The sequence below is a fragment of the Anas platyrhynchos genome, chromosome 5 (genome assembly GCF_047663525.1).
Source record: "Anas platyrhynchos isolate ZD024472 breed Pekin duck chromosome 5, IASCAAS_PekinDuck_T2T, whole genome shotgun sequence".
NCBI classification, from domain to species: Eukaryota; Metazoa; Chordata; class Aves; order Anseriformes; family Anatidae; genus Anas; species Anas platyrhynchos.
Window position 1 is genome coordinate 26,820,707 of NC_092591.1, and position 17,641 is coordinate 26,838,347.

Below are 17,641 nucleotides of genomic sequence, written 5' to 3' on the forward strand. Positions count from 1 at the left end.
AAAGGACGCTCACGCAGAGGGCGGAGGGAAACAACCCCCTCCTCCAGGCCCCTCCACCCTCCACTGGGCCCAGCCCCGCGCAACGCCATTTCCGCCCTCCCCTCGCCGTTTCCGGGGTGACCGGAGAGGATGGGGGCGTGCCCGGTGGGGCGTGGCGTATGAGCGGGGAGGCGGGGCTAAGCACGGACGGACCAATGGGGAGCGGCGATGGGCGGGAGGGGCGGGGAGCGGCGATGGGCGGGAGGGGCGGGGCGCGGCGGCGGCACGTGGCGGGGCGCGGCGCCGCCCGGTTCCGCTCCTGCCCCGCGGGGGCCGCGCCGGTACCGGGCGTGCGGCCGCCGCCTGCGCCGGGGTAAGCGGCACGCTGCGGGCGGGGGGGCACCGCGAGGGGGCGGGCAGCCCTACCGCCACCGCTTCTCCCCCGTCTCGCTTCTCCCGGTCCCGGTTCCCCTCTCCTCTCCCTCCCCTCCCGGTCCCGGCCCCCCCCAGCCCTTGTCCCGGTCCCGTTCCCAGCTCCGGGGGGTAACGGGGAGCACCCGGTGCCGCTGCACGCCCCGCAGCGGGAGGTGAGCAGCCCCGCCGTGATCCCCAATAGGCCCCTTTATTGGGGGGTGGGGTTGGGAACAGCCCCCCCGGTGCCCGCGGGGTGTCCGGTGGGCTTCGCGGCAGGGTGTCTGTCGTGGGGCTGGGGTCCTGAGCTGTGCAGCGCTGAAGTGGTGGGGAGGGAGGAGCCCCGTGTTGGCAGCGTGGTTAATAACCCTGACTGCACCCCAGGGCTCCCCGCAGCTCCTTCTATTTCCCTCGGGGCCCTTTCAAAGATCCGGGGTCTGGGGCGCTTCCTGGTGGTGCCGCAGACACGCACAGAAAGTCTGGTGTCTGGGTAAGTGAGAGAGGCTGCACGGAATACAGATTGCCTGTGTGAGTGGCATCCCGCTCCGCGTGGAGGAATGAAGTGTTTTTCATCCTGTGCCCCATCGCTTACCCCAAGGAAATGTTTTCATTAGGTTTAACTGTGCCCTGGGCAGTGTTAGCATGATGCCACGAGACAGTAAGAACAAATCCTGTTCTTTGACCAGGCTCTTAAATGCAGCATCTGCCAGGGACATCCTGTTCCAGTGGTTCTTGTCCTGGTGGGTTTAGTGAATCCCTTAACTCGCCTCTCTCTGTCTCCAAACTTTGTCTTGTAGGACTGGCAACGAAAAATCCTGTGTCAGGATCCTATTGAGTAAGGTGCCTTGGCATCCAGCGTGTTAGCTGAATGAATCCCTGCCAGACTTGGTCATGCGACAGCACTCCGGCTTCCCGATAAAGTGAGTTAACCGACTGCTTGCCTAAGGAGCCACTATAGGAATGCTGACCCTCCCTGCCTGGAGCTAATCTGCGACCTTGCTGATTGAGGTGAACTCCCTGATTCTGAGTACTTGGTGCCCTTTAGGCCTCTAAGGGGTTGTGGCTGATCAGTAGCTTTGAAAACTAGGCTCTAAGATGCATGTTGATGTCTCTCTCTCTCTCAAAAGTGCATACATTTATTTATTAATCTTACTTACCTATCATAATCATCCACTACTGTATATGTTAATGCAGTCTATTACATGGCAACGGGTAATTTAGAAGGGATCTGTTCATTTTTATTATCTTTCGTGTCTATAACAGGTTAATGTGCTTGCTGTGCATGTTTGCTGCTTGGTTCTAGTTTAAATACTTTATATGCTTGTATATGCATGTGTCCTTTTTTGTACTTTCTTGGGGAAAAGTTTGGACTATGTGCCTCTGACTGTGTAGCTGCAGACATCTTTATTTTCTTGTTTTAGCTGTAAATTCCCTGTTGGGTTTATAAAACCATCTGCCAGAAAACAGGCCTTGCATCTGGCTATCTGCTATTGAAATTCTAATTGGAACCTCTGGGCAACCTGCAGCCTCAGCCTCCTAAATGGAGTCTCCTGGTGCAGACTTTTCAGAGGCAACGGAAGTAATTTGCAAGCAAAATTTCAAGCTTCAGTGATGAAAAATGCTCGTGCTGAAGGCCTGATAATGTACTTAAAGGCTCTGGCTGCATACCCTGGATTACAGGGTAGGTGCCTGTTTAAATGTAGTAGCTGACTTTTCAGGGTATGTGACTGACTAAATTTTCAAGGGACAATGTTGCAGGGATGTTAAGGAATGGAGATGTTTGTTTTAAGCAGTGTGTGCTGGAAACATCCAAAACTTTGCCTGAAAAAACTGTGCAGAATTGATTTGAGTCGAGTTTCTTGTCTCTTGCTTTGTTTTTTTTTTTGTTTGTTTTTTTTAAGACTTGGTTAAAACTTTTCTCCATGAGGCTTTTAGTGCATGCTTCCACTGACAGCTGCCTGCGCTTTAACGCGTAGCATTAACCTAGCATGTGTTCTGGGTAGTGTTATCCATGCTTGAACCACAGTTTCATAAATTGAAAGCACCATAAAGCAGGTCCAGCCAGAGTTTATGCCAGCATGCTGAAGTGAAAAATGATGAGGAAGCAGGAGGAATGAACTTGTTACTCGGCTGTGCACTCACAAACCAGAGGAGCATGTGCGTTGTCGTTGCTGCTTCTTCCTGGTTGATGTGTGCTCTAGGCTTGGAGTGGTGCTGCGCTGTTCAGAGCAGTTGCATCAGTGGGTGGGTGTCTTGCACGTGTTTCTTTCCCGGTCCTGATCTACATACGGAGATCTTTGACATTGCCTGCGTGGGTGTGGGGAACAGCCACGCTCACATCCTTCTGCTCTGACCTGTTTCTGGCTTGGAGGCCTGCTCTCGGAGCTGGACCCCACACGTACGCATGTTCAGGCACTGCTCGTGTCTGTTTTAATTTATCCTTCCCCTTTAATTGGTACTTTACATTTGATACACGCTCCTAATAGCAAGAACAATTATGCAATAGGGAAGCTGAAGGAAAAAGCAGACAATTCACCAGTGCTTGCGTGCAGATCCTCAGCTGCAGTGAATTGTTACAGCTGCCTTGCAGAGCAGTGGCAATCCACACCAGCTGACTGTTTGTCCTTTGAAGTGCTTAAATCAAGATCAGATGCCTTTCTGAAAGATGTTCGTGCTATTAACACGTAGCTGGTGCAAGGTTCATTTATGTGGTAGGTGAGATAACTCCCCTCGGCAGGGGAGTTACTGGATGAAATTCCATGGCTTATGCTGCACAGGAAGCAAAACTGGGGGATCTTTGTGGCTTTTTTATTATATTTTTTTCCCTCCTACCCTTCAGATCTGTGACTCTCTAAACCACAAAAATGGAGTCAAAGGGAGGTAATTCTGTTGGAGCAATCTGACTCAATACTGTGTGGGTAGTGTGTGGGGGCAAACGTTGATGTTCATGTCTTTTAGCCAGGCTGCCAGGACTGAGCAGCCAGCATGCTTTGTCTTCTGGTGCTGAGATGGGACACTGACTCACCAGCTGAAGGACTGGGAGAGCATTGTACTACTGCTGGATGCCTTCTGATGCTGTGCGCTCTTAGCTTAGTGAAGTTGCTTCCCTTCCTGGCTTCCAGCCTGTCCTCAAGGTGTAACCCTTTGTCATACCTGTACTGTCAATGTAATCCAGTACATTTGGATCTTGAATTACTCCCAAAGAGCTGTTGACCTTGTTGAATGGGAAGCCAAGAAGTCCTCTGAAATAAACTGCTGCATTCCTTTAGCCCATTCTGGCCTGCATGCAGTCTGCAAGCATTCATTCCTTCTCTGTGAATTCCACTCAGAAATTCATGGAACTTGTGAATCTGGCGAGTTTGACAGCTGGGGTGTAAGGATGTTGCTGGAGCTGCAGGGACAGTAGTGATGCTGAAAATGAATGCAGGCAGAAGCTGAAGTGTGCTTTGGAAATGTCATTCACGGTTCCCCTAGCACTTGCTGCTGGCAATCCAAGAAGGCTGTCACAGAGGTAAGGCCCCAGGGTGCCTGCAGTAGGTTGTCCTTTCCCGGATTGGGAGCTGTCTCCTTGTAGCGTGGTGCAGGATCCCCCTCTTGCAGGGGTGTGAGGGTTTTAGGGTGATTTGTTCTTCGATTTGTGAAGTTACGACCTCAGGTCTTGGCTGTGTCATCGGCATGCCTTTCACTAGCCAGAACATGCCTTCCCAGTGCAATGCTGCGACTTCAGGTTTCTGAGTCTCTGCTCCCAGCCCCTTCGGTGCTGTTGCTTGGTGGCACAGTGGGTTGGGTTAGAACAAAATATCTGTTTTCAAAACACTCCTCTCTTTTCCTTCTTTCCATTACTGCATGTTCCTGTGAACAGATAATCCAGGCTCTACCGACACGAGCAAGCGACAAGAACTGTGGAAGTAAGTGGGTTTTACAGCTCAGTGAAACCACCCGCTTGCCTCGCTGGTGTGGAGAGAGGGGTGAACGCTTAGCTGCCTGTGCTGTCTGGATTCCTTGTTGCTTCAGGTCTGTAGGCTTATTTGTGGAAACCCTGCATGTAGCTGATGGCTCTGCCGTGTGGTTACCCTGATCCTCACTGAAGTGAGGTTTCCTGCAGTCAGTTTTGAATGTCAGTCAGCGTAGGTGCCAATGCTTCTGGCAGTCTTCCACTACCTTTGTTTTTTCTCTGCTGTTGTGGGCTTTGCCTCCAGGATCAGATCTTGAATTCCAGCACTGAGGAGCGGGGGTGTCTCTGTGGTGACACCGAGCTGCTGCATGTCATCAGATGGGACAGGGCTGGAACAGGATCCTCCAGCTGCCTCTGCAGGGACTGCCTTGCTGTGGTGGGAGAGCTCATCTCGCTTCACGTAATGTGCTGTCCCTGTGACAAAGGACAGCCCAAGCCCGGATTTTCCATCATGTCCTTTCCTCCAAGTTCAAATGATAACTTGCCAACTGTTTGGAGAGCACATTGGGGCACTTGTTAATTTTTCTTGTAGGAAAAGGTGGTATGAAGGAAGGAACTGAGGGCCGAGCACCAGCAGTGTGGATTCTCAGCTCGGTCCTTGTGCTGATGAGCTGAGCAAATCAAGTCACTTCATCGTTGCAGCAAAATCCTTCCTTCGTTCCCTAGCTGTCCAGATAGGCCTGCGTCCGCTTTAACTTATTTAGGATCGGGGCTATCTCTATGTGCATGCAGGCAGACTTGGGCTGTAGGCCTTGCTGAGTCCTTTAGGTAGATTGCTGTGTAGTACAAAGCACAACCACAAACGTTTGCCTTGCTGGGTAGGTAGGAGAGGCATCCTTGCACCAGTGGAGAGGAGGAAATGGAGGAAAAGATCATTGGGGTTGCCTTCCCTAAGCGCCAGCAGAATTGGTGCTCAGCCTGGACAACTGTTTTATGCAGTAGTTCAGCAAAACACTTGAGCATGCACTTCAGACAGAGGAGGTGCAAAAGTTTTAAGTTTGCCTTTTTAAAAAAATGGAGGGAGAAAAACAATTTGGTGAAATGAATGAATATTCTCTTTGAATTTTGCGTGTATATTTGTGCTGGGTTTGTTTATTGAGCATAGGGAGAATTTGCACCACTTTAACTAAATCTGTGTTTAAATCCACTTAAGTTAAACTCCCAATACAACTTGTATGTGGAGACCAGGCTGAAATCTCATTAATTTTAATAGGATTAAGCATGTTCTTTTGGTGGGTCTTCTTCTCTATCTTTCTTTGTCTGGCTTCTCTGTATTAAAAAGCAGGATAAACCTCTCTGCTCATCTATCTCTTTGTGCAAATGCTTTGACAGTCTCAGGGATATGGCTCTGGCTGCATACAGTAATTCTTCATGCTTTTTTTTTCTTCTGAGCTTTCAGCTGTAGTCCTTCTGTATCCAGGCTTTTTTTAGCTTTTGCTTCCCCTAAAGGCCCCAAAACTTCTGACAGCAAGTCATAGTTAAGTGTTAGCCTGGTAGGTTTCTACCCTCAAAATGATTTTTTTTCATGCCATCTGGACGGATCTGAAACTGGTGTGGAACAAGTCCATTAGGAGAGGGAGAATTGGTTGAAGTTAGCAGGAACTGTGTCCAAATAAGCTAGGACAAAATTTGTACCGATTTGTGAACTGGGAATACGCTGAAGAACAGGCAATAAAGGACTTAATGCTATGAATGCAAACAGATTGAAGGGAAATACAGGGGATCTATTTAAAATCAAGTAAGCCATTAATTGGAAAGGAGACTGTGTAATGCATTTGTGTTACCTGTTTACACTGAGAAATGAGGAAAGGAAGAATACATTTTCTTCTGAATCTAACTCTTGACTATTTTTTATGTGTGTAAGTATGTAAAAAACATTATAAGAAAACTTCCTTTCCCTCTCTTCAGAAAATATGAACCCTGCGGCAGGTTTTTCTGCTCATTCCTGCAATGCCCTTAATGACATTTTGTTTGTATATGCTCCCATACGAAAAGTAGACCCAGGCACTAAGCTGGATGTGAAGAGACAGGATTGATTTTCATTTCCAGCTCTGACTGCTTCCAGCTATAGGATCAACAGGAGACTGTTCAGTCTTCTCATGCCTCCTGTTTCTCCCAGTGAGATAAGGGAGGCTTGGTCAGTCTTACCTCCACTGTGTTCTTTTGAACCGATGCCCTGTTGCATTACGGACTGATAGGTGTTACAAAGGTTAAGCTGCTGTATGTGTGTCAGCAAAGCTGTGTGCAAACTGTTGACATCATCAGCTTATCCTTTTGCTGGAAGAGTTAAACACCTTCCCCCTCTGACAGAAGTTACACTGAAGGGAGTGTTTGCCCTTCAGTTCCTATATCTAATCAAAAAGGAGAGCGTGTTGGAAAATGTCATGGAATAAACTTTCTTTCTTCCCCCAAACAACGAACAGGAGACTTACTGAGCAAGTTAAGGATGGGAGTGTCTGATGGTTGAGAAGCATCCAGTGATAAGGTCAAATTCCCAGTGTCAGAGCAAAGAGCATCCCCATTTACTTCCTAAATCTCTACAAACACTCTTCTGGATGCTAGTCTGATTGTTAATAAACAGAAAGTGTTGCTGTAAACTTTGTAATGCTTGTCTCAGCTGTGCTGATCAGGGTTTTTCCTTCTGAGACTAATTTTCTCTAAGGTTATGTCTGTTCTCTTGTTTCTAAAACTGTCCCAGCTGATCTATGAAAATGATGTTGTCACTAGGATTTCACAGTAATTAATGTGAATCTTCATGTGTGTTTCTGTCACTCTTGGACCTGAAGAGGCTTTAATAAAGGAACTCTTTTTACCCCATAAATAGTGAGCAGGCCAAGAGCCCTTGGAGCATTTCTGCGTGGCATCTGGTTGCATGACAGGATCTCCTCTTGCGTAGGGATGCCTCTCAGGTTAAGCTTGCTGCATCCCTTACTCCTTGCTAGATTCCTTACCACAACAGATCCTTGGTTAGTGATTAATAGCTTGCTAAACTTTGCAGGCTTCGGTAAGATTATATCTTTGTTTGTGCACATCTAATCCTTAAACATAAACCATCGAACAAGCCTGGGGCTAGGAGTGGATACAGCCACACGGAGGCTCCTTACCTCTTAATCAAGTGCATTTTGCAGTCTTGAATCTTAAGTCGCTGTCTTATTTACAATTAAGCTTTGTTAGATTGCAACACGTTAATAAATACATAACTGCTTCTCTCATATGAGTGAGGTGTATAGTTTCATCCACAACACCATCCTCAGAAGGAATAGCTGAATGAAAGAGTTTTAGAATAAAATCAAAAACGCCTGGCGGGGGGGCGGGTTGTTTTTCCTCTGCCTTGCAGCTGCAGGTTTCAATACTGTTAGCAAGCTGTTCTTTCTGTGTTGTGTGTTCTACGCTTGGTCTCTGACCCCTCTGAAACTGGAAACAGATGTAATGCAAACTGTGGAGTGGGCAAGTAAGTGGTCCTCTGGGAGCTGACTGAGAACTGCAAATCCTTGTGCTAAATGAGCTCTTAGCTTGTTGCATGTCTTGGGGCAAATCCATTTATTTGCAGAGCAGTATTGAAATCAGCAGAGGTTCCTTCTGGATTTGAAGTATGTGCTCCAAAATTGTGATTCATGAGGTATATCCCACAGTGCACTCAAGCATTCACGTTTACAGTTGCTGCTGCTCAACATACAGTGAATGCCATCCAGTGAACATATTTCATGTGTCCAATGGCAATGATTCATCTTTGTAAAGGATATCTGGATGAAGGAGAGAATTTGTGAAACAAAATTCATGCGCATATTTATTGTAGTAATCTATTAGACATGGAAGAGATGGTGATGCAGGAGACCACAGGTGGTTTTAATGTGCCTGTGTGTGTACATTACCTCTGTTGCCACCCTGACAGCAAGGTTGAGGTGAAGAAACTGAGTGAACAAAGATGTTAGGACTGAGTGTAAACAGTTTGCTTTCTATCTTGGCAAACTAATGTACAAATCCTGTTGTTAGACACAAATAAAAGATACTAGCATGAATGCTGTCAGGAAACTTAACTATTTCTACCACTGTATTTCTGCCCCTATAAATGGCTTTTGTTACTGTAGCTTGGAAAGAGTTTGTAATGCCAGCTTAAAGCTAACAGTTCTATTTCTTTATACAGTTCCAGTAAAACACTGCATGCCCTTGACCTGTTGTTAGTACATCTGCTTTGCTCCTGCTGAAGACATCAATGGCTGAAGTCCTGTGTACAGGTGAGCACTTGCAAAAAGGTCCTGTATTCACTTCTGATCTTTGCCCTGCAGAGGTGCAGTGCAGAACGAGGGCTCTGTTGTTAATGACTAGGTTAACTTTTTCTCTTGTCTCCAGGAAAGTTATTGCCTGAGGGAAATGGAGGAAATGTGCAGCAGCTCTAAGAATCAAAGACTAGATGGTGGGCATGCAGTTGAAGTGGTTACAGTTTCTTTGATGTTATAGGCATTAGTATGTGGAAAGAGTTTCCTATCTTTGCCTTTCAGTGCTAGAGGATTTGGTAAGCAAGATTTGAAACCTAATTCTTTCTGAGATGCCTGTCATAAGAACAAAAAATAAGGTGTGAACATCTAATCCTCATTCTGTAGGGTTCTCTTTCTGCTATGTTATCTGCTTAGGCAGATTTACCTGACAATACAATTCCAGGCAATTGAAATATAAGTGCGCTCCTGTAAAGTGGCTTGGATGCTGCAGAAACTGAGTGAGAAAGAAACTTGATTATTTTTTTTTTTTTTTGGTGGAGAAGCTCGTGGAGAAGATCACTTCTTCCTAGGGCAGAGGAAACATTTAATTTCTCCACACTTGTGAAGATCCTTGCACTGAAGGCTAAAAGTACTGGTTACTTGACTATTCATTCCATACCAGCTCTCAGGAATACGAGTTGTTATAATAGCTTTGTTAAATCCTTCTGTGGATGCTTGCATACTTAACTATAGGTACAGCTGGCAGAGCTGATGGTGTTTCTCTGCCCTGCTGGAGCTCGCATGTGTCTCTGCTGTCATTGCTCTGAATTAGGACCCTGAATGTGGGGTGGAGCCTCCTCTGATGGAGAACCCCTGTTCTTGTGGCCCTTTATGAAGTATTCATGGTTACTGACATTAGGATAATTTATGTACTTCTTGCAAATGATAAGGGGTCTGATATAACATTGTAATTTACCTCCTAAACGAGCAGAATAAATATCACCTGAATTGCTTCTTAATTCCTGTGCTGTAGGTGAATCAATTTCTTGAAGGCAAATTTAATTCCCTCAGGGTGTACTTAAGTAGCATTTTGGTATGCTGCTTGGCCTTTACAGAAAGGGAACTGTGGTTTGAGAGGAAGGGAGTCTGTGTTTGACCCAGATGGTTTGCAATAACTTCACGTGGCACATGAGTGGTGTTTGCCTGAGCAGGGTTTGGCACAGGGGGTGGTGGACAGGAGGAAGAGATGAGTTTCACAAGATTGCTTTGTCATCAAGCTTTGAGGTAAGTTTTCAGGTTAGTTCATGCTTTGGCTAAATGCACCACTTATGCAAGTATTTTGTTGATGATGGCTAAGGGTCATTGCTCTCTTTAGGTGCAGGCTAGCCATGGTATGTAACAGGATGTGCAACTTGGTCACAGCTTCTGGTTTCAAAGAGGTTTTCTCAGTGTCCCAGTTTGATTGTTGTCCAGTCCTTTCTGCATTGAAAGAAAACTAACCTTTTTTTATACCTTGACAGGTTTTCGTAGGGTTTGATCCTTGTTGAAATCTGATGTTAAGATTTGCTCTGTTGGTTCATTTCACGTAAGCCTAAAGACAGGATTCTGTGTGAAAGGCCAAAGTACATCTTTTAAAGAAGTTTTGTCAGAACTCAGTGTAGCTTGTTGCAGCACAGTTTGAGTTCTGCATGCTGGGCACAGGGCTGACTTCTGTTTGTTCAGACGTTAACTTTGGAATGACAGAAGAGAGCTGGAAGAGCTGAGGGCTGTTGCCCAACAGGCAGTGGAAGTGTCCCCTCTGTTTCTTCTTTGTTCATGCTTGGAAGTTGTGAGATTCATGCTGCTGAAGCCTGATGCCCTCCAGTTGCTGACAAAGGTGAAAAGTTGGTATTGGTTGTTACCTTTCTTCATAGGGCTTTGGCCCAATAATACGTTAAGGCTCAAGGAACCAACCTTCTCTGCCTCTTTGCCTTCTGGTGGTGAGGTTTGGCATCAGGAACAAGCTGGGAGTTTTGCTTCCAGCTTCTTAGTAAGACAGCTGCAGCCTTCCACACAGGACCATTTTCCCTCGAATACTGAGAAGAGATTGAGGGTTCTGCAATGAACTGACGCACAGCAGAGAGGGAACCTGAAAAGAAGACTGCTGGCCCTCTGATCCATGCGTTTGCTTAAAAGATGCCTCCAGAGTTTTCTGTGGTCTCCTCTGTAATCTTCAAGGTTTTTGGATGATTTAAGAAGCAAATACAGTTCATAGGTGTAGACAGTTATCTTTGTCTTGGCATATATAATATCTTAAAAGAATAATGATAGGTTTTTGAAGCAATTCCTTACCAGATTGGGAAGAAAGCCTTCACTTGCTTGTGAGAGTAAGTGAAAGCATCCCTCCCACCCGGCAGGATAAAAGTTCTGACAATTGGGAAGGGTTTATCTTTTCATGGCTGTAGCTGTTCCTTCTGCCAGGGCATATGTTATCACTCTGAGGTTCCTGTCCTTCTGTATGGATGACTTTGTTGTTTATGGGGCAGATTTTGGTTTACCACAAATCACATTGTACTGAATCAAGGAAATCTGAGCTGGTGTCAGCTCATTTGTGCACTTGGCTGTCAACCTGCCCGGTTTACTGGTGTGATTCAGGGCTGCTTCATGCGTAGCTAAACAGCCTTTAACAGGAGCAAGAGCTGCCAAGAGGGCAAGGGTGGGTTTGTGGGTGGAGGCCCCAGCAGCCAGCTGATAGACTGTCTGTCCCATGTGGTGAACTTGTCTGATATATAGTTATGAGGATCCTAAACTTGCTTTGAGGGAGGAGGCTGAAAAAATGTTGTTCCCTGGTGTTAGTTGCCTGTGTCCCCACTCATCAGCATTTACAGCCTCTTCTCATTCCAGGTTTGCGAAGACTCTTACAACAAAATGGATTTGGAACAAAAGGTGGCGTTTGGTCAGCAGGAAGTACATGTTAATTCAAGTGTGAATTGCTTAATTCTTGACATGCCTTTCGTTTTGTGTTTGATTTCATTAAATCACAGCCTGTTCCACCTGTTGATTCCTGACCTTTGGGGGAATTATGGATGGGATCAGACTGGTTTGTATTGGATTTGGCTGGAGCTGAATTCTTCAAAAAACACTGTTCAGTGTATTGAAGAGAGTGATAAGAGTTACTACTTGTAGTGTGGGTTTCACAGACTTGTCCTTATCCTCGTTTTTGTTGTCAATGCTTGGACAGCCTCCCCCAGGGCAGTCTCTTGACTCAGATAATTAGTGTATGCTGACCTCATTTTTGGACTGTGGTGGGCTATTCTTGTTATTCTTTTGGCATTTCTAGTCCAGTGTTCCCTTCATCACAGGATAAGAATATTTTTGGCATAAAATCAATAGCCAAGAGTTTCTAATGGATTCAGTCTGTGCTGCTGCTCGTAGGACGCAACTGGAGAAGTAAGCCTAACTGCTTTCTTTTGTTTTGAGCCAAGGTGTTCCAAGTTGAGAGAGGACTTTTAGCTTTGTTTTTCAGAGCAGAAATCTCTCTAATAAGTGAAAGGCAAAGTACTACTCAAAGGGATGTTATTCTAATAGGCATGCAATAGTGTTGAAAATCTGGTTGAAATCTGTGTTCAGGTATGTATCATATCTCAGCCTGCTGGGTCTGTCTGTGTTTGGAAGTGAAGAGAGAAAGTAACAGCCAGTGGCAGTCTTCAGGAGTCCATAGGATAAGGATAGAAACGTGTAACATATTGAAATACTTAGCAGAGCTACACAAAAGTCTGTGTGGGTTCCTTTAGGAGAAAGATCCCATCAGTTTGAGACATATCTTTTCCAGCTGTGTTTTGCAATTGCAATTTTCCTGCTGTAGAATATAAGTTGATAAAAAGCATCTATGTTGATGAAATCAATTTGAACTGTGTTTGTCTTGGTGATTCTTTTTATGAAGATCAGACCCGCTTCTCTGGTTCTACGAAGGAGGAAGAGGGAAAAAAAGGAACTGGACATTCTCTACTAGAAGCAGAGTTCTACTCTATTGAGGCAAAATTTCAAAATAATGGTAGTATCTTATTTGATCAAATAGGGTAGGTGGGAGGATAAAGCAGACCTGGTACTCAGGTCACTCTGTGAAATGGTTTTGGGGTCCTTGTTAGCAGCATCATAGATGGATCTTCTATATCAAGCTCAGAAGGGTTCAGAAAAACTTGCTGCTGCCTGTGCAGTCCCTTTTCTTTGAATGAAATGCGCTTTATACAAAGGTGCTCGTACTAGGAAAGCTTTAAGGAGCTCAAGCCAAGGTTATTTTACTTAATGAATTGGTGTCAGTAATCAAAACTTATTTAAGTTCCTCTGAAACTGCAAGGAGGGAATGTGGAATGAGGTGAGTGAGCACATCAGTTGCTACGTAGGAGATGAGTCACCCAAGAGCAGAGAACCTGCAGAGAGGGTCAGAGCAGCTGGGGGTGCCTTACTCCCAGCCCATGTAGCCAGCTCGGTGGTGCTGAGTTGGGCTGGTACTTCGACAAGTGCTGCCTGGACAGCCACAGAAATCAGTGAGTACAGAGAGGGAAGGATGTATGTATCACCTGTATGTTCAGATGACTGTTGGGTTGAAGTTTAGGTTCATGTATGGCTTACAGAAGACTTTTGTTGGCTAGGAACCTCCCACAGGGAGGGCCAGTAAGGATTAGGAGAGCTGCTATTGAATTTGATTCTCCCGTTGTTTAGAAAAATAGATGTGGTTAATCTTCTGCACCCACCATGTCTGGTGATTTCCACATCTTTTAAGCCATCAAAATCAGAAAGCAGTGAGGCCTGTGGGCAGCAACCTTTATTTGTTATTGCTATGAATGTCTTCCTGGCTTGGAGATTTTGGGACAAATCCTCTGATTTGTGTCAACATATATACAGTGAAAAGCTCCCCTGTGTCAGACTGGTTTGTGATAACCTGGAATGTGTGATAATGTGTTCTTGCTGCATCTCACCTGGCAGCCCTTCCACATAAAGCTACCTTTGTCTTTTAACTAGTTTTATAGTTTAAAAAGATGGAGGTTTTTGAGTTGTTTTGCTTTCGAAAATAACTTACAGTGGAGGCTGGGTTTTGAATTAAATCTTTTGATTTAACTCTCCATATTTTAGGATTTGTGTGAAGATCAGAGAAAAGAGATCCAAAAATGCTCTCCTTAAACCCAGTTCCTCTAGTGTTGAGCAAAAGTTCCCCTTCAGTCATTGTACTGGGACCATACTCTGACCATTGCTGTGCTGTCTGAACTTCTCTTTCTGAGCTCTCCATGGTGTTGCCTTATGCCTTTAATGTCGGGTGCTATCACTTCTGAGCATGGTCCTGCTCAAAACCATGCGCAGACTTAAATTTCTGAGCAAATCTGCAGACCCGTGTGCTCTAGGTAGAGGTGTTCTGTTTCTAAATGCCTAAAATTAGCATTACAGCTACCTGAACCTACAGAAGAGCATAATGATTTCTCAAAAATATCTGAAGTGAAAGATGACATTTGAAACTATTAGCTTCAGTGCAGTTTAACCTGACCCATATTGCTAGCAAATTGCTGACTTGTAAAAATTCTGCTGGGCCAGGAGGTGGGTGAGTGACCAGACATTTAACACATTTGTGGTTTTATTTGTTTGAGAAGTAACAGCTGGTTAATTGTGCCTTCAGGCTGAAATCCCTTCTTAAGTCTCTGTTAACTCCGGACTTGGGAGTTTCCAATTTAATAGCAGCTCAGAGCAGTTCTGAGTGTGCGTGCTGTGTTTTAACATGGGAGTGCTGCTTCTGGCTTCCAATGTCATCTATCAGGAAGCATGAAGCACTTGTACTGCAAAGTAAATGCTTCTCTAGGTACTTAGAGCCCAAAAACATGAGCTTGCCTCCTACCCACGTAGAAGGGTATTTGATCTGTATTAGCTTGCTGGCTGCGGAGTTCTGGGGTGGTTTCTTTTTGGGTGGTGTTGAAAGCTATTTAATTTGAAACACGTGGTAGCAGATGCCCTGAGTACAATCTCCTGTCCCAATGAGACAGCAGCCTTTGCTATCTTTTTTTTCTGGGGGTATGGATTATGCTAGGGAAGGTTGCAGTTTTGCCATAGCAAACATTTTTATTCCTTGGAAGAATTTGTGTTGACAGATTTATTGTCCAGACCCAGCTTTATGCAGTTAGCATTTGGCAGTTCATTTTTCTTTATATTAAAATGGGATTGTTTCAGATATTCCAAAACGAGCCATATTTTCACAAATGAAACAGCTGTCCAGTCACTTTTCACAGGAAAAGTCCTGCAGAGTAGTAGTTCTCACCAAGTGAAATGCAGAACTTGGCAGTGAATGTGGGCGAAGAAGGATGGTGGGTGGTGGTAGGTGGGGAAATTCCTGGTTCTTAGGCTTTAACGTTTGTTTTGTCAGAGGTAACCTGTGATGGGCATAAAGCCTCAGCGGTGCCAGCGTGGGCTTTTCTCATGAGTTAGGTAAGAGCTGGGTGAGCTGCCCTGTGCTCAGAGGAAGAAGTGGGGAGTGCAGGTGGGGAACTGAGGTGGAGAAAGACAGAGGCAGTCAGTGATGTAGATGAGTCAAGCTGATAACACTCAAAACATAACTAACCAAAAAAGAACAACCACAAAAACCACCAGGGCTCTATCTGCCCAAGATTGTGAGTCAGTAGCACTGCCTTGCTTCCATGGGAAGCTGGAAGTGGGGAAGGAACCTGAGCTCTGGTTTTGTCAACTGTCAGACATGGGCTGTAACCACAAAAACTTCCTTCCCCTCTGCGTTATTTGTGGGGAAAGGAGTGTGGGAAGAGTCGCTGAAAGTCTCGAACCTTTAGAATATAGCCCTTTATCTGTCTATATGAGGTCTGACATTCAGACCCTGTGATTAATCTGCCTGTTGCAGGGAGATGTCTCTCCATTCCTTGTGGAGCATGGTAGCTGCTGACCTTGCACAGCTGCTTCTCCCTGTTGCTGCTCCCAGGGAGCTCTGCAGAGCACAGCCCGTGGTGTACAGCATCATTTGTCAGTGTGGAGCCTGAAGGGCTTTATACTTGGGAAATTTTCACGTGTCAGCCAAGCCCCAGTTTAATCACAGAGCTTCTCAGCAAATCTTGGAGTTCCACCCCTCTTAGAGAGTCTTTAAAATGTTTGTTTTAATTATGTAGGACATTTTGGAAGTCGTATTAAACATTTGGCCATTTACAAGCAGAAGAATAGATTTTCTTGCAGGGAGTAATAAGTGGCAGCTGGACAAATACTGTAGCAGCTGCAAATTTCTTTCAAAGATCACCATTTCCATGCCAGTCTTCAGAGGCTGCAGCAGTTCAAGCAGCCTTGTCAGAGGCTGTCTGCTCAGTGGCTGTGGATTATCCCTTGCTTTCTAGCTTAACATCCATCTAAGTTGGTCAGACGTGAATTTGGAGGGGTGGTGATGACTCTGAACAAGGATGCTCTGTTCTTTTGAGTTTATAGTTGGCAACTGTTGGCATCTTTGGGCTCATTCCCTGCAGCTTGTGAATGTTTCTGCAAACGCTGCAGTTGCCTTTGCTGTGTGCCGTGTGGGTTGGTGGGAGATTGAGCCACAGATGGGGACTAAAATAAGATGGGACTGAATGAGGGGGCTCACATTTAGGGGCAGGGAGGATGTATAATCTTGTGACTGCTTAATTAAAATGTTTTCACTTAGTGGTTTGTCCTTAGGAGTCTGTATGGTGGAGTCTTTGTGGACTCAGGCAAAAAAAAAAAAAGTATGTGTCATACAAAGCCATTTTAGTGGACATGTATAGGGAGAAACATCAGAAAAGCAGCAGCAGACCTTACTGATGTCTAACACTGTCCTACCAGCTGCAGTAAGGAGTGCCTGCTAATGTGGAAGGATGTGCCAGCTCTTCTGTAATACGTAGCCAGCTGTGTGCTGTTATGCTCTGAGGAAGCTGTGTAACAGGAGAAGGAATATAAATGACATTCTTCTGGGCTTGAGCTGGCAATGTTTGCTCTTTGCATTGTGTTTCAGAGGACGTGTAACTTGTGTCCTGGTGTTGCAGAATCAACATCAAGCATCAGGAACGTGCTCCTCTTTGTGGGAAGGTCTGGTTCCCTGTGAGGTGCAGGGAGATGTTTACCTACCAACCTTTTCTCAGAAGTTACTTCTTGGAACAAAAAGATTCTATTTCAGGTAAGTCTTGTAGAAAACGAGCCGTTCTTACACATCACTCTCCTCCACCAGCAGGAGCCTTGAATGTGCTTCTGGGCTCATGTCAATGCCAGGTGTTGATCAGATTCAGCTTGTTGGTCCCGAGCCTAGCCTGGCCTATGTATTCATGACTGATTTTTATGCACAATTTTCTTCAAAACTCCCTCAGAGTGTAGAATCTTGCCTGTCCCATCTCAGTCACCCTCCCAGCAGAGCGTTTTGTTAATGCTGGAGAAACAATGGGGGCATGGAGAGTCTGTCCTGGAGCAGCGAGCAGACCTTTGACCACTGCAGCCTTTTCCAAGGAAGTGGGGAGCTTCACGAGCTTTGTGAAGTACAGTTACAGGAACTGTGCCCGGAGCAGGGATCCCCTTCCCAGTCATCAGTGATGTGTTTGCAGTCCTATAATTCATAACACTGCTTTACAGCCTCTGCTCAGCTCTGTCTGTGTTTATGGCACGTGACATTTTGTAGAAACACCTTTGTAATTAACTTTCCTTGGAGACCAAAGGAACTTGATGGCTTTCAAGCTGCTGTTGAGAGCACGATGTGACTTCATCTGGCCGTGCTCTGCTGACCATGGGTGGTGACTCAACAGGAGATGCAGGGGAGAACATTTTAACAGAGGCTTTGAACCCACAATTCAAGCTATATTTACTTGCTCTGGGGCAGGTTCTTTGCATAATGTAGTTAAATCATTTTCAAATGATCTGAAGGGCCGGCTATTTTTTCTCTAGCACAGTAACAAAGCGTTGTTGTTCCTGCACATTCTCAACCTGCTTTGGGGCTGTTATAATTCATGTGTGACAGACACGGTTACAGATACAAATCATGACCAAAGTGAAGTTTTGTTGCTGGGATAAGTAGCTTCCTGCCATTATTCTCATCCCTTTTTCTTGCCTTACTGATGCAAATGTGATTCAGAAATCAGCCTCATTT

General features: G+C 45.4%; 1 protein-coding gene across 12 annotated transcripts in view; it reads left to right on the forward strand.

The window, feature by feature from the left end:
* The first annotated feature begins 228 nt into the window (after window positions 1-228).
* LOC101803041 (uncharacterized) overlaps window positions 229-17,641 on the forward strand; it is a 28,868-nt gene continuing 11,455 nt past the window's right edge. The window contains exons 1-5 of one of the 12 annotated variants that reach the window (XM_027458523.3): window positions 229-352; window positions 1,188-1,398; window positions 4,253-4,298; window positions 8,490-8,580; window positions 16,523-16,684. The gene's annotated coding sequence lies outside the window, so the exon portion shown is untranslated. Of the gene's footprint in view, window positions 353-377; window positions 567-1,187; window positions 1,399-4,252; window positions 4,299-8,489; window positions 8,581-16,522; window positions 16,685-17,641 lie in introns of those variants that run through there. The other 11 variants (XM_027458520.3, XM_027458519.3, XM_038180188.2 and 8 more) reach the window with 11 other exon arrangements.